The sequence below is a fragment of the Apium graveolens genome, chromosome 9 (genome assembly GCF_009905375.1).
Source record: "Apium graveolens cultivar Ventura chromosome 9, ASM990537v1, whole genome shotgun sequence".
In the NCBI taxonomy this organism is placed as follows: domain Eukaryota; kingdom Viridiplantae; phylum Streptophyta; class Magnoliopsida; order Apiales; family Apiaceae; genus Apium; species Apium graveolens.
In genome coordinates, this window is record NC_133655.1 from 266,457,821 (window position 1) to 266,475,521 (window position 17,701).

The window sequence follows — 17,701 nt, forward strand, 5'->3', positions numbered from 1 at the left end:
AGTCAGAAATTTATCATAGATGTCAGTGAGACTTTCATCAGGCTTGGCCTCAAAGTGTTCATATTCTTGAATCAGAACAGCCCTTCTGTTCTTCTTGATGGCCATGGTTCCTTGACATTAAGTTTCAAGAGCATCCCAGATCTCTTTGGCAGTCTTGTAGGCTATAACCCTATTTGACATCACCGAATCAAGACTGTTATGTAAAATGTTTCTTACCTTTGCATCTTTTGGCACGGCTACTTTTTCTTCTGGTGTCCATTCTGTCTTCTTCTTCAGTTGATAATGTTCAGCAACCGTAGGAGTTGCAGGCACCAGTTTTGTTGGCATGAAAGGTCCATCATTGATTACGTCTAGATAATCTGGATCTGTAGCTTCCAGGTACATGAGCATCTTCACCTTCCATATTGGATATTCAGTCTTTTTCAGAATGGGAATTTTAATGCTTTTATACTTGTTCAGAGACATGTTTAGATCGTTTCTGATTGTAAATTTATCAGTGAGCTCTGATACCAATTGTTGCCCAGTAAAGATACAATTGTTTAAGGGGGTTGGATACAATTGTATAAATGTTTCAAACAAGTAATAAAATATAATAGCTTTTTATATATCTGATAAAAACTGTTACAAAATCCTCTCATACTGATATTCTTGAGAGCTGCTAGGTCGAATGATCCTCGAGTGTGTTTCAAGTAAGTGATGACCTAAACTGTGTTTATATACTACACAGCTACAACAGATTAATCTATGATATGCATTATCAAAAACTAACTGAAACTAATACATATCTTAAACTAAACAGATAAAGTCCTATAACTCAGACGTAACAGATATTTGCTCCATATTATAAGGAACAGAACAAATCTTCTACTGCTGACTGTCTTCAAATACTGATGTCATACAAATGTTGATGACATACCAAATCCTGACGGTACATCAGATCCTGATGACATCCGAACAGCCGGATCCTGAGCTTCTTCTGATCATTGAGAATTTAATATGTAACAACTGCAGTGTTAATTAATAGTTTATGTGCTTTCCATCAGTGGTCGTTAAAGTTCATTAACTCGGACATTGTTACTTATCCGTTTCCTTGTCTTATTTCAGGTACTCTAGCGAGGGTGTATACATACGCATTCGCGTACTCGTAAGAGAACTCTAGATAAAGCTGAGGAAGAAGTTATGGTGGTTTGAAAGGAAGTTTTGGAAGAAGAAAAGAAGGTAGAAGAAGAAGAGAAAGTCAAAGAACCAGTTATAGTAGTGATGGGAGATCAAGCAGAAAATCTTAAGGCGTTGATGGACTATTCTCAGCCTAAGATCAATGACATTCAGTCAAGCATCATCAGGACAGCCATCAGGGCTAACACTTTTGAAATCAAGTCAAGCACGATTCAGATAATATAGAACTCAGTTCAGTTTGGGGGTTCTCCTACTGAAGACCCCAACATGCACATCAGGGATTTCATCGAGATCGGCGACACTTTCAAGTTCAATGATGTGACTGAAGATGCTATCAAGCTGCGACTCTTCCCATTCTCTCTGAGGGACAAAGCTAATTGCTGGTTACATTCTCTACCAGCAGGTTCTATCACCACTTGGGAAGATCTTGCTTAAAAGTTTCTCACTAAATTCTTCCCCATGGCAAAGACTGATGCAATCAGGAATGCTCTTACTCAGCTTGCGCAGAAAACTGGAGAATCTCTGTGTGAGGCTTGGGATCAATATAAGGAGATGCTAAGGAAGTGCCCACACCATGGCATGCCTGATTGGATGATTATTAACTATTTTTATAATGGATTGGGTACTACTTCTAGACCCATGCTCGATGCAGCATCAGGAGAAGCCTTGTGGGCTAAAAGCTACGATGAAGCTTATGAACTTATTGAATTGATGGCTGCTAATGAGTACCAGAATCCTTCCCAGAGACTGACTCGGGGAAAGGTAGCAGGAATTCTGGAGTTGGATGCAGCAACTGCTATAGCTACCCAACTTAAGGCTTTGACGATGAAGATGGACACTTTGGCTAACTATGGAGTTAATCAAATCGCTAATGTCTGTGAGCTTTGTGTTGGTGCCCATGAGACTGATCAGTTTGCAATTTCTAGTGAATCAGCTCAGTTCGTGAGCAACTTTCAGCGTTCGCAGCAACCTGTGCCAGCCACTTATCATCCCAACAACCGCAATCATCCTAATTTCAGTTGGAGCAACACTCAAAATGCGGTTCAACAGCCTTATCAGCAGTATCCTGCTAAGCAGTACAACCCCTCTGGTTTTCAGCAACCGCAATATGCACCAAAGTAACAACTCCAGCTGCAACAAGCCAATGAAAAATCTGAATTAGAGGAGTTGAAGCTTATATGCAAGAGTCAAGTTATTTCTATCAAGACCTTGGAAAATCAAATTGGGCAAATTGCCAATGCCTTGCTAAATCGTCAGCCTAGTACACTACCTAGTGACACTGAAGTTCTAGGAAAGAGGGAAGCTAAGGAGCAGGTAAAGGCAATCACTTTGAGGTCAGGAAATGTTGCGAATCCTGAACAAACTCAAGTGTTGACTGAAGAAGCTGGGCTGAGAAAGAAGTAGAGCAGCAGAAAGTAGAAGTGGAACCAAGGAAGACTACTGTTGAGCATACTCCTCCTTAGGGTAATACAGGGGAGAAACAGATCTATCCTCCACCGCCTTTTCCTAAGCAGCTGCAGAAGAAAAAGCTGGACAAGCAATTTGAGAAGTTTTTGGAGGTGTTCAAGAAACTTCATATCAACATACCTTTCGCTAAGGCTCTTGATCAGATGCCTAGTTATGCAAAGTTTATGAAAGGTATTCTCTCTCGAAAAGTGAAGCTAGATGATTTAGAGATTGTCGCTCTCACGGAGGAATGCAGTGTTGTGCTGTAACAGAAGTTACCTCTGAAACTTAAAGATCCAGGAAGTTTCACTATTCCATATACTATTGGAAAAGTGTCTTTTAACAGATGCTTATGTGACTTGGGAGCTAGCATCAATCTGATGCCTTTGTCAATCTTCAAGCAGTTGGACTTACCTGATCCAAAACCAACTTATATGACCTTACAATTGGCCGACCGTTCTATTACATATCCGCGAGGTATTGTGGAGGATGTCTTGGTCAAGGTTGATAAACTCATCTTCCCTGCTGATTTTGTAATTCTTGATTTCGAGGAGGATACGAAGATTCTCATAATCTTAGGAAGACCTTTCTTGGCAACTGGCCGAACCTTGATAGATGTGTAGAAGGGTGAGCTCACAATGCGAGTGCTGGATCAAGATTTAACTTTTAATGTGTTCAATACTATGAAATTTCCTATGGAAAATGAGGAGTGCTCAAAGGTGGGTTGGTCAATTCTGCGGTTACTTCAGAACTTGATCAATTGCTAAGGTCTGATACCTTAGAAAAAGCCTTATTGGGAATTTCAAATAGTGAAGATGACGAAGGTGAAGAATAATTGCAATATCTGAATGCGTCTCCTTAGAAGAGGAAGATTGATATGCCTTTTGAATCTCTTATAATGGAGGAATTGAACAAAGCTCCTAAACGCCTCAAGCCATCTATTGAGGAAGCTCCCACTCTTGAGCTTAAGCCTTTACCTGAGCATTTGAGGTATGCGTTTTTAGGTGATGCATCTACCTTGCCTGTTATTCTTGCATCTGACCTTTCAGGTAGTGACGAGGAAAAGCTTCTGAGGATTCTGAGGGAGTTCAAATCGGCAATTTGCTGGACTATAACAGATATCAAGGGAATCAACACTTCTAATTGCATGCATAAAATTCTGCTAGAGGAAGGTAGCAAGCCTACGATCGAGCAGCAAAGATGACTTAATCCAATCATGAAGGAAGTAGTGAAGAAAGAAATTCTTAAGTGGCTAGATGCAGGGATCATCTATCCTATTTCTGACAATTCATGGGTAAGCCCGGTTCAATGTGTGCCAAAGAAAGGTGGAATTACTGTGGTAGCAAATGAGAAGAATGAGCTTATTCCTACACGAACAGTCATGGGGTGGAGAGTTTGCATGGACTACAGGAAGCTAAACAAGGCCACTAGGAAGGATCACTTCCCTTTGCCCTTCATTGACCAGATGCTTGATAGATTGGATGGTCATGAGTACTACTGTCTTCTGGACGGCTATTCGGGTTACAACCAGATTTGTATCGCTCCAGAAGATCAGGAGAAAACTGTTGTAAACGTCACTAATAAATATTGCAACTCAGCCCAACAATTTATTATTATAATAATAATAATAATCCAGTCACCGATAAATAAATTCGAATTAAAATTAATTCTCAAATAAATAAAATCCTCGCACAGGTCGCCTCGCGTACGCGAGACGCCGAGACATTCGCCCAAATCGCCATTCGACCCGACCCGACCCGGTCCGGTCCGGTGCGTGGCCTGGCGGGGCGGGGCGCGCGCGCGTGTGTGTGTGCGCGTGAAGCACACAACAACACAATGGACCATCACACATCTTAGTAGTTGTATACTACCCATGTGTGTAATCCCATATAAAGCACACAACCCCCTTTATTTATTTCAATGTGGGACAAACATTCTCAAAATTTCAAGCTTTTGCAAGCTACTTTCAACTCTCAATTCATATGGATTTCATTAAGAAAATTCTTAAAACCATACATGAAAATTTAAGTTCAAATATCATTGAACAATTTCCAATCATTAGTTTTTAGGATTAATATCAAGAACCTAATTAAATTAAGCTCTAAAATCCTAATTTTTTAACAATCCCCCACAAATCCATAAAGAAATGCGATTAATTTTTCCATCATGACTTGTTTTTTCAGAGTCGGTACCCTTCCGGGTTTGAACCCTCCTAATTCCTCTACTTCAATGGCTATCGGATTCAGATGGAATGTTTCACCTTGAATCTTAATCCGTTTAGTATAACCATATTCCATAGACGACGACAAGTCAAAGGCTATGGTGCCAATCTACAGCTTTGAGACATTAATGGTCATGTCTCGATCCTGTTCGTCGAATGCTTCAAGGATTAACCCTATCCTCTAATTGCGACCACACAATTACATTCACTTAGCTGGGCATCTCCAGAGATATACTGCCTCTATCTCGTCAAATGACTTGACCCCATTCAGAGTTTTAACACTCTTGCTTTCCTAGCAGTGTCAGTACCTTCTAGGTTTACAAGGGATAGACTCAGATACTATAGTATCATCTATGTAGCAAAGGTACTATCAATTCATCCTTACAGCTTGTTATTACCCATTGAATACACTTCGAGGGATCTCCTCTCATGTGTATTGGGTTCCCACTGTTGATGAATTATGATGGGTTGACAGTCCCATCCCCAACCTTGACTTAAGGACCACTGCAGGTTCCAGTCCTTTAGTAAGAGGATCAGCTATATTATTCTAAGTTCCTATGAACTTTATAGCTATGATCCTATCAGTCACTAAACCCCTTATAGACTTGAGCCTAACTTGGATGTGTCTCTTAGTTTTAGCATTATGCTTTTTACTGCTAATCTTGTCGATAGTTGTTCAACTATCACAGTGAATAGCAATAGCAGGAAGCGGTCTGCTTACTACAGGTATTGCAGACATAAGTCCGTGTAACCATTCAGCCTCCGTCCCTGTGGCATCAAGTGCACACAACTCAGCCTCAAAAGTAGACCGAGTAACTATAGTCTTTCTGCTTGACTTCCATGATATTGCTCCACCAGCCAAGGTGAACACGTATCCAGTCACTCCATTGGAACCAAACTTCTTAGCTATCCAACTTGCATCACTGTACCCTTCAAGCACATCAGGAAATCTCTTGTAGTGTAAACTAAGGTACATTGTGCCTTTTAGATATCTAAGTACTCTATCAAGAGCATCCCAATGAGTTCTGTTTGGAAAGCTTGTATATCTAGCCAATTTAGACACAGAATATGAAATATCTAGTCTAGTACAGTTAGCAAGATACTGCAAGCTCCCAATAATCTGAGAATACCTTAACTGAGATACAGGCACTCCTGAAGTATTCTTGACAAGGGCAACTTTCGAATCATAGGGTGTACTAGTGATTCTACACTGTGAATAACCATATTTCTCAAGTATAGATTTCTCTATATAATGAAATTGAGTCAAGGTTATTCCTTCAGTGGAATGAATCAGTTTGATTCCAAGAATCACACTTGCCTCACCCATATCCTTCATTTCAAAATGCCTTTTCAAAAACTCTTTAGTCTCGTTAATAATCTCAATATTGGTTCCAAACAGTAAAATTTCATCCACATATAGGCACAAAATAACACACTCATTACCTTTAACTTTAGTGTAAACACACTTATCACTTTCATTAATCTTATAACTGAAAGGCAACACAGTTTCATCAAACTTTTTATGCCAATCTCTGGGAGCTTGTTTCAAGCCATAGATGGATTTGATCAACTTAAATACTTTCCTTTCATTGGCTGATGCAACAAATCCTTCAAGCTGATCCATATAAATCTCTTCTTCAAGTTCACCATGAAGAAAAGCCGTCTTTACATCCATCTGATGGACGATAAGACCATGGACTGAAGCCAATACTATAAGCATTTGGATTGTTACCATTCTTGCAACCGGAGAGTATGTATCAAAGTAATCAATTCCTTCCTTTTGCTTAAAACCCTTAGCTACCAGTCTAGCTTTGTACTTGTCTATTGAGCCGTCAGAGTTCAACTTCCTTTTAAAGACCCATTTGCACCCAATAGTAGAACACCCAGGAGGGAGATCAACCAACTCCCATGTTCCATTAGAAACAATAGAGTCAATTTCACTCTTCACAGTGCCCTTCCAGTGCCTTGACTCAGAAGAATCCATACTTGTCAGAAAGTTAAAGGTTCGTCCTCGATATTGTAAGTGATGAAATCACCTCCAAAATCCTTGACTACCTTTGCACGCTTACTTCTCCTTGGTTCCTCTAGTTCCTTAGGAATAGAGCTACTACTAGGTTCCGCCCCCACATTTGTCATCTTTTCCACATGATCGGGAATAGAACTTGATGTGTGAGTATGATCTTCCTCAGAAGTCGTTTCAGGTATTCCAGTCTTCATAGGGTAGACATCCTCAAAGAATGTCGCATCTCGAAATTCAACTATCGTGTTTGCCACTATACCATCTATGTCAGATTTTAACACTAAAAATCTCATAGTTGTAGTGGTTTCAAGATAGCCCAGGAAGATACAGTCAACAGTCTTTGGACCTAGTTTCTTTCTCTTATGTTCAGGAACAATCACCTTAGCAAGGCACCCCCACACACGAAGATACTTAAGACTAGTCATCCTGCCTTTCCATAACTCCAAGGGTGTTTTATCCATGTGTTTCAGAGCGACTCTATTCAAAATATGGCAAGCCGTATTTAGAGCCTCTCCCCACATGTATTTAGGCAACCCAGAGTTAATAAGCATACTATTAATCATATCTTTAAATGTTCTGTTCTTTCGCTCAACAACCCCATTAGACTCAGATGTGTGGTGGAGTAACTTCATGAACTATACCATTATTTGTACAAAATTCATTAAAAGCATTACTCGTATACTCACCACCTCTATCAGATCTCAACCTTTTAAGTAACTTACTAGTTTATTTTTCTACTTCAGTTTTATATATAATGAATTTACTAAGTGCTTCATCCTTATGTCTAAGTAAATAAACATAACAGTATCTACTACTATCATCTATAAAAGTAATGAAGTATCTAAACTGGTCCTTGGTCAACACACCGCCAAATTCACAAATATCAGTGTGTACTAAATCTAACAAGTCTGAATCCCTAACAACATTATGAAAAGGTTTCCTTATTTGTTTATCAGACACACATACTTGACATTTAGAATTCTTATCTATAATATATTTTGGTATCAACTCTAAGTTCATCATGTTCTTAAGAGCACCAAAGTTTAAATGACCTAGTCTAGCATGCCATATATTCGAGGATTCAATACAGTTAATAGAAGGAATAATATTATTATTCAAATTTCCCAAAACGGGATCCGCATTAATAACAAATAAACCATTTGACAAGTAACCCTTGCCAAAGAATGTACCAGTGTGAATAAGAACTACTTTATTACATTTGAACGAAATTTCAAAACCACTAAAAACTAAACAGCTTCCACTTATTATATTTCTACGCATGTCGGGAACATGATGCACTCTCGTCAGAGATAGAATACGTCCTGAAGGGAACTTCAGATCCACGTTTCCAACTCCATGTACTTGAGCAGCACTAGCATTCCCCATCTTCACAGTCAGGCTATGACTCTGTTGATAAGATACAAATAAACTAATATCAGCACAAATATGTACATTAGCTCCAGTATCCATCAACCATTCATTTGACAGATAGGTAGAAAATATCACAGGGTTGTAGGATACATACCGGTCAACGTCGATTTCAGAAGCCGTAGCCTCACCAACGACCATGTTCACTACAGGCCCACTTGCGGTTCCAAGCACAACATTTGCTTGTGCTACCTCGGTTTTCTTCGCTTTCTTCGTAGGGTAGTCCTTACTCCAGTGCCCAACCTGCCCACAAGACCAGCATGGTTTGTTTGCCTTGGGTTTCTTGGCCTTGTCCTTGTCACTCTTAGGTTTATTACTATTAGCTTTCTTAGCAAAAGCCTTCCTCTTCTGTCCTACAGTTGCTATGTTTACCTTCGAGGTACCGTATTCAGTTGGCATCACATGTCCCTGTTTGGACTTGTGTTGTTCTTGCACCGAGATGTCCAACATAAGGTTGGTCCAGGTGATCTCTCCTTTCTGTCTTTTCATGGAGAGAGAGAACTCTTCCCAAGACTTCGGGAGCTTTTCAATCACACTCATCATCTTGAACTTCTCCGGGAGATTCATTCCAGACTCCTTCAAAGCATGCACTATCATCTCGAACTCATGAACCTGCTCAGTCATGGACTTATTGTCCACCAGCTTGAACTCGAGGAACCTTGCCACAGAATACTTTTCTAGACCTTGTGAGTTAGTATTATGTGTCTGGTCCAGCTTCTCCCATAAGAGTTTTGCAGAGTAGGCATCAGAAGAATAGACATCAAACAAAGTATTTGTTAGTGCCGCCAGAATGGCCGCCCTAGCCACTCCATCCTTCTCAGCCCACTTCGCAAAAGCCTTAACTGTGTCAGCCTTCTCTTGATCCACTACTGGTTTCTCATATTCCACAACCGGCCACAGACCCTTTATAGTCAGCCACAACTTCATCCTTTTCTGCCAGGGAGAAACGCCAATGCCACCGTTGAATTTCTCCGGTAAACCGGTTAGTTCAACAACTTGTGAGAAACTATAGGTGGTCCAATCAATGGCCCCAGCAGTTGCACCCGAACCGCTACCACTACCAACGATAACCTCACTTTCGTTAACCATTATGCTAAATTCTAAATAACTAATATTCTCTTCAAGAATGTTGTAAACGTCACTAATAAATATAGCAACACAGAGGCAAGTGTATAAAGAATTTAGCAAGTTCAGGCCAAGACCACAGTCAACAAAACAAAGCATGCATGTAAACAAAATCAGTAACTGAAATAACGAAGAGAGAAACAAAGATGTACCCGAAACCATAACTTTCAATATTGACTGAAATAAAGGTTCACAGATACAAAATGCCAAGAAAAATGATCACAGCTGAGTCACCAGGCCTTGCTCGAAGTCCTGACTGCTCTTGAAGAGAATATTGCCCCCTACCTGCTGCGTTTGGGATGCGTTGTAACACCCCCAGATCCGGGGTCGGGGATCCAGGTCGTCACGAGTTCCATTTCCCTTAATAACACCCAATCTTAATAATTACTCAACTACTCTATACTGTGACCCCACAATAAACACACACACCACACGTTATAGTCTCAGAGATGAACATCCAAAAATAACCACAAGTCATTTTATTCCACAATTATCTGCCAATACACCTTAAAAGGTTTTCTGAATAAATTTACATTTCTTTGCCATTATTACAATTCATAAATATAAATAAATCTGGTACATCAAAAGTTGAAAGCCTAGCCTATTGGTAGTTCCTACCTCAGCTACGGCGGCATCAATGCTTCTAGAAAACTGCGGAACGTCTCCTAATCGCTTGCGAATCGGGAGCTTGGTTCTGTTCATCTTTTTTATCTGTTGTTGTGTGATGAAAGAAGAAAGCAAGGGTGAGCAGCAAGCCCACCAAAATAATATGTATAATGATTAATAGTATATGAGCCTTCTCATAGTACTCATGAAAGTCTTGGTCAAAAGAAATGAACCAAGTTTGATATCTTAATGCGATGAAGTCGCAAAATATTCAGTATATATACATATATACTTTTCAAAATATTGGAAGTCCTCTTCCATGCATAATACACACAGAGTTCCAGTGTATAACTGTATAAAAATACCGTTGCAAGGTGATCTCATATATCTAACCTTGTCTCAACGTTTTTCTGAAAATCTTTGTCATGCATAAGATAATCATTTACTAGATATAAGTTTAAAAAAAATGAAGTTACAAGATACTCCAATATACTTTATATCCACATACTACTTGAACTACCACCGTTCAAGTTATAATCAGTTTCAAAGTTCATCACCCAGATGAGACTACAAGATAAGACTTGAATAGATTCAATCTTTGAAATATCATTATAAATAATGAAGTTACGAGATACTTCATTAAGTCCTGATATATATATCCATATATATATATATCTCATACATTTCCTGAAAATCTCTGTCATGTAAAGTATGAACAGAGTCATAATATCCAATGAATTTTGGAAAGGAAAAGAATTTTGGCATAAACCAAATATCTTGCTGATCAGGCAAAGATACCAATAAGTAACCTTTTCTACTGTAGATGGATGAATTCCTCACCGGTCATCACCCTGGCCGCATTAGGACCTCGCGCTAGACCGTTACCCGGCCACTCACGCGTTGATGGACTGCCACCCAGCCACTTACACTTTGATAGACCGTACCCCGGCCTGTCGCTTATGCCGACTCAATTAGATGGGCTTACTTCCCGAACATTGGGCAAGTAATCAATTCATTTATCAAAACAGCAACCTTGTTGCGAATATAAAATACACCATAGAGCCGGATCCCTCAGATTTTGAACGAGTATTTAAATCCCCTTTAAAAGGAAGATCTTAAATATAAAAATGAGTTTTGGGATCCGCTCTAACTTTTAAAAATCATTTTGAAGACTCGAAAACACTTTAAAGAGTGTTTGGAGTAATGCTGATTTAATGAAGTAAATCAGTCCCAATATATTTAGAAAATGTCTGAATATTATTATTTAAATAATATTCCCATAAAGAATAATCTTTATACAAATAATTGAAGTAGAAGTTATAAGACTTATACTTGAAATGAGTATTAAATAACCAAAGATATACTTATATAAAAGTACTATCTTTATTTGAATAATCGAAAATAAGTTTGATTATCGAAACATTATTCTTTAATAAAATACAGAATATATCTCAGCAAATAATCGGAGTCATAGATCCTCAAATGAATATTCAAATAATATTCATTAAATAATATAAACTGAGTCATAAGCCCTCGAATGAATATTCAAATAATATTCAATAAATAATATAAAAGAGTCATAAGCCCTCGAATGAATATTCAAATAATATTCAAATAATAAAATAAAAGGAGTCATAAGTCCTCGAATGAATATTCGTAATAATATTCATTAAATAAAATAAAGTTATCGAATAAACCTTATTCGATTAATAGTTTTTAAAAACTATATCAATATATATATATATAAATATATATTATACTCGGGAGCCTCGCCTCCCGGTTTAGAAATATGTTCACCTTTTATCCCCTATACTAAGGGTAAACTCAAATACCGCTTATCTCTAGCATAGGTATTATGCAACTATAAGCATTTGAACCAACAGATATATAAATCAAGAATATGAAACAGGCATGCATATATACCATATCACATGTTACAATATATCGCAAGAATTTGCTAATAACCAATATGCATTTATCGCAAGATCATGCATATACACATATACATCACAACAACAGTTATACGGGTAGAAAACTTGTCTGAGCGACTGGGGGTTACGAATGGCTCGGGACGAGTCTGGTAACCTATAAACAACAAGTAAGTTGGAATTAAACCAAAGTCACTTGTAAATCTATACTTTAACTAACTTAGACTCTAACGCTTGTTTTGCGCTTACTGATTCTCTTAAGTCACTCGAGTACCCTCGGCTCCACCATTTTTAATAATTTAACCTTTACGAGTTTTAAGGCGATTCCTTCGCGAGTGTCTTACCAACTGCCTAACACACTTACCATAAATGTTTCATACATTAATTAACCCTTTTTGGTCTTTAACCTATGTTTCAAAGTAAGGCGAGGGGAAAAGTTTCATTCGCGAAACGCCGTTACTTGAAACGGTCGTTTCTCCTAAACCGTGCATCAGAATCGAACGAACTATATATCAAAACGAAGCTCGTAACATGAGCTATCTAAACATGGCAGTGGTCATAATCTAGCAGGGGGTTCTCGGGTCCTAATGTTATGCACAAAAACAGTCCAAAGAAAATCGGACGTTACGACGGCTATGTTTACGCGATTACCAATGTTTAAACTACTCCAATTAACCACCAACCAACTCATAACCATCAATACAACAAAATTTCACCTAAACCATACCACATCAGTCCATAATCTCCAAGGTTTTCAACTCAAACAACCACAATCAAGACCTATGAACTATAATCAAGCTTCAATTACCAAAACACTTCCAAATCAAACCAAACTACTAATAATCACAATCCATGCTTCTCATTTCACAACACCAACCATTAAACTTACTAACAAATAAAGTAAAGGCTAGGTTTTGAAGTTTATACCTTCCTTGGGAGGTGTTAAGTTGCTAGGAAGCCTTAGGGAGCCTCCTACAAGCTTGATCTTTCCAAAGAAATCAAGAACACAAAGTTAGGCTTTGAAGTTTGTAAAAGTCCGATTTAAAGAACTGTAAAAATGAGGGTCTTACCATGATTATTTGGAGGATACTTGTGAACAAGAGTTGTAGGCCATCTCAATACCTTTTCAATGAGCTATAGAACACAATATTTGAGTGAGAAATGAAGGAGATACAGCAGTTTTAGTGTTCTGGTTCTGTTTTGGCCGAGAGCATGAAGAACAATGCCTTGGTTTCTTTTTGATTTTGATGAAAAATGATTTGCTTGGCTTGGTTGGTTTGATTTTTGTGTTTGTTTTAGTAAATTACCTAGTTGCCCTTGATTTTGTGTGGTTAAAAAGCCACCACATCTCCTTCCTTCCCATGTCATGCTTGTGTCATCCTCATGATGTCATCCTCCCCTCCTTGTCCTCTTTCTATAGGTTGGATGACATCATCCCCACTAATCCCCTTGATTAACTTCCTAATCGTTTGCCTAATGACCGCTGATCTGTTATACGGTTCGCTTAACTTTCGTTTTCGTTTATCGTTTGAGGGATCATACCCGGGATCTTATTACTTAGGTTCCCTTAACCTTTCTCAATATATTATATTCCTTTTATGATCCTCTCCTATAATCCTTTAATTTAAATCCTTTTTATCCTGTTACCTTTTTCTCAAATCTTTCCGTATCTAGTGTATTTCCGGGAAAAATCAAAGTGTTCGGATTTGGATTCTGACGATCTTTACATACACTTATATCCCATATAAAGTACTAATAAAATCTCAGAATATCCATATCAGAACCCCTACATAGTGTGGCATGAAAAGTTTTCTCATTCAGCAAAAACACTATTCATAAGGGTTTCAAAAATTTCCCAAAAATTGGGGTTATTACAGTCTCCCCTCCTTAAAAGGATTCCGTCCCGGAATCAGATAGAAAGTGAATAGGGATACTCTCTTAGCATTGCACTTTCTAACTCTCGAGTAAATTTTCCCACATTGTAGTTCTACCATCAAACTCTTACTAGTTTGATAACCCTTCTCCTAAGCACTCGTTCCTTTTTACTCTATACCCTTCCTGGTTGCTCCATATAGGTTACGTCTGGTTGCATGTCTATGCGCTCATATGCCCCTATTTGTCTGGCATCCGAATTATACTTCCTTAACATTGATACGTGGAACACGTTATGAACTTGCTACAGGTTCGGGGGTAGGGCTAGCTCATATGCTAACTTCCCAAACGTCTTAATATATCCAAGGGTCCAACAAATTGTAGACTTAGCTTTCCTTTCTTTCCGAACCTCATCAATCCTTTTCAAGGGTTTCCAAGGGGATACCTATAACATTACTAGGCCCCCTATTTCATACTCTTTGTCCTTTTTTTGAGTCAAATCAGCATAGCTCTTATGTCCATCTTGGGTTACTACCAGCCGTCCTCTGATTAGATCTATTATATCCCTGGTCCTTTGGACTACTGCGGGTCCGAGCATCTTGCGCTCTACAACTTCATCCTAACATAAGGGAGATCGACATTATCTTCCCTCAAGGATCTCATAAGGTGACACCTCGATAATGACATATGATCTATTATCGTGATATAACTAAATCCGCGTTAAGTGATCATTCCAAATTCTTTCAAGTCTATTGCACAGACTCTCATTATAGCGTTTAGCATTAGAGCTTTTGCTTCTCAATACCCATTCTTTTCTAGTTCGTAATCGTTACAACCTTTCGTTCCTAATATTATACTAGTTATACTTTTGCTCGTTAGCGTTCTATAACCTTTTAATGACCACGACAACCTTAGTATCACGAATGTGTTTCCATTCCGCATACTACCACTACTTTATTACTCCTTTTTCAGTTGTTTCTATTTTCCAAAATTTGATCAATCAAATAGAAGTAAAGGAATTTGTTGAGAGATCACTATGATCATGAACACTTGTTATATTGCATAGTTAGTACAGAAGTTGGCCAGCCTTTAGTACTTGACAAGCAATTAAACAATAGATGGTATCCTACTAGGCTTCTATCACACAGATAGATAGTCATTCGGCAATACCTCCCCTTCTGGAAGGGTTGTTCTTCTCAGATTACATGAAATGAAAAGAAGAGAAAAGAACGAACTGAAGAGAATTGTATATAAAAAAAAATATATACTGCCACAAAATATCTGGCTTGGAACCTACCTCTGAATTATAGAGGTTTATCATAGGAGAACAAAACATAAACGTATTTATATCAGCATCAAGTATTATAGCATCGTATTTCCCATGCCTAAATATTTCTATTCCGTCCATCATTCTATGGACCCATGCTCTTCCTCGAGCTTATACACAATCACCTTTGAAACTCCCTCGATATCGAAAATTGAATCTGGGATCTCATTCTAGACCTCATCGTTACTAGAATCCATTTCTATACCGCAACCTTCTTCGTATGGGTAATACTACTCTTTATCGATAAGAAGGAATAAATATATCATAGGTAGATAATTGACTTAATTAGTCTATCAATGATAACTTATACACCACCACGACCCGATTAGTGGTACTTACTCTCAACATCCATTCCAATACAACTCTCACGGTTGTAAGTAATCAGCTCATTACTCTCAGAATCATTCCTACATTACTATGGCCCACCGTTGACCTACTGTAGTCATTCGTTTTCCATGAAGTTTTAATAGCTAACCATACGGAGTCCATTCATATCATATCGAATTCTTCTAAGGAGGTAACATGATCACCGTTCTTGATTCATGAAGAACACTCCTGATCCTGACGTACATTCATGACGTGAAGCAGATAAAAATTGCAGAAGAGTTTCAATCAAAGCAACGATAGCAGGTTAATACCATTCTTAATCATATGCCTTAAATAGAAGACTTAACTCAAAGGTTCGTCTAGTCCTTTTGGAAACATGGTCCTGGCTTATCCCAAGATAGGACCTCCTAAGATAGATAGCCCGTTCATGGCGATTACACGAATTAAACTTTTACCAACTACTATTACGGTTGGGTATTGCACAGTCATCAGAAGGAATGTCAATCTTCCAAACCATAATACAACCTTCACAGTTTTAACCATCATCACTGTATTCCTCTGGCACAAGCACCTATAATTATCCTCTTACCTTTAAAGTGTCGGCCACCTCTTTGGCCTTTCCTGATATTAAAATTTCCTTATAGTCAATGTCATTTTAACCACCTCCAAATAAATTTTCTACCTTATTTCAATCACTGCTTTTGTGAAGATGTATTCCTTAAAATCTGATGAGTAAAAAAAAAAATATCACCATTTTTCCATAAGTTATTGCCTCAGTCTTTAGAGGTTAATCACTGTCACGACTGACTCTCAATCATACTTAGAACATCTTTTATCTTAAGTCCTAATTGCCCTGAATAATTTCGACCTTTACTGGTTCGATCCATACTTTCTCGTGGTTTAACACGTGCCCCACTTGGCATCATTATAATTATGTCATATTTCCTTTATCAACATTTTTATTCTTGAGAATTTCGAATATTTCCTTTCTCCTTGTAAAACCTCTAAGGTTATCCTTCAATCGTTCCTCCTGTATTCCCTATATACAGGGCATATCAAAATACCATTTACTGATACTAGAACCATTGTCTATATACTTCTGAAAAATTTCTCCACTGATCCTTAAAGGTTATTATTACCTTAATCCTTTCCAATTCATACTGTCAAAACTCATACTATCCCTATTAAGGGTGAAATGCCAACCTTTATGCATTCCCCTAGGATTCGTTTTAAGTTACCGATGTTCTATCCTTAATTCCACCTTTAAAAAGGTACAAGCATCCTTCCATGGATAAATAAAGTCATATATCCCTGATAAGGGTATCTTATTCAATCATTTCCACCTCGATAGTCTATACCGAATTTCACAATAGCATCCTTATTCAAGTTAAGGTCAATCCACATGGCCTCCAAAAGATAAAAATGGTTATCCGCTTTTCTTTCCTGATTTGGTAATGATCACATGGATGATCTGGAAGATATTGGTCGTGTTCAACGTGAACTTCTTCTTAATAAATCCTTATTTACTTTTGTTGTTTATCTCAACAGTCATCTCAATGTTGGGATATCTTTCATACCTGGCGTCTCCCTTCCTGGGTATCAAGCCACCGGTCTTACACTTCACATTCTTGAAGGTCACTTCCTTCATCCAATTTTCTTAATTTCTTACTTTCTTGTCTCCTCAGTCTATCCGCGTCTCATTATTTATCCTTCAAACTATCTCAAGGTTTCTTCGAATCCTCCCAACTTACAGGGGATAATATATATGTATCTCTTATGCCCTCAACCATCAATTTTAACTCATGGTGAATCACCCTCATCCTGACGATTACTTACTTTTCTATTTCTATTACTACGAGTCTTTAGGGTTTCCTCATACCCAACTTCCTTATCATTATTTCATGAACTAACACAACATAAGCATTGATTTCAAACATCCCGTCATTCTGGATTCGTGTCCTCAGAACGAATCTTGACAACTTTTACAACTTAGATTCATAATTTATCATACTCGTCTGCCTTTGTTCTGACTCTAAAGCTTTTACACTATCTCCTTATCTTTGGGAATTACTTTCCCGAAAACAATTGACTGGACTTAAATCAGTTTATTATAATCTCTTGCTCCGTGCCTTCCTTGGCCTTTCACCAGCAGGTGGTCTCTCTCTTAGGAGGGTGAGTGATAAAAACAGTCTTTTGTGATTCGTCAATCATTTAGAATCTCAAAT

General features: G+C 38.1%; 1 non-coding gene across 1 annotated transcript; it reads right to left on the reverse strand.

The window, feature by feature from the left end:
- Positions 1-1,650: 1,650 nt before the first annotated feature.
- Positions 1,651-1,757, reverse strand: LOC141687626 (small nucleolar RNA R71). Its single transcript, XR_012561116.1, has one exon. It is a non-coding gene; the product is annotated as a small nucleolar RNA R71 (small nucleolar RNA).
- Between the last annotated feature and the right edge of the window lie 15,944 nt (positions 1,758-17,701).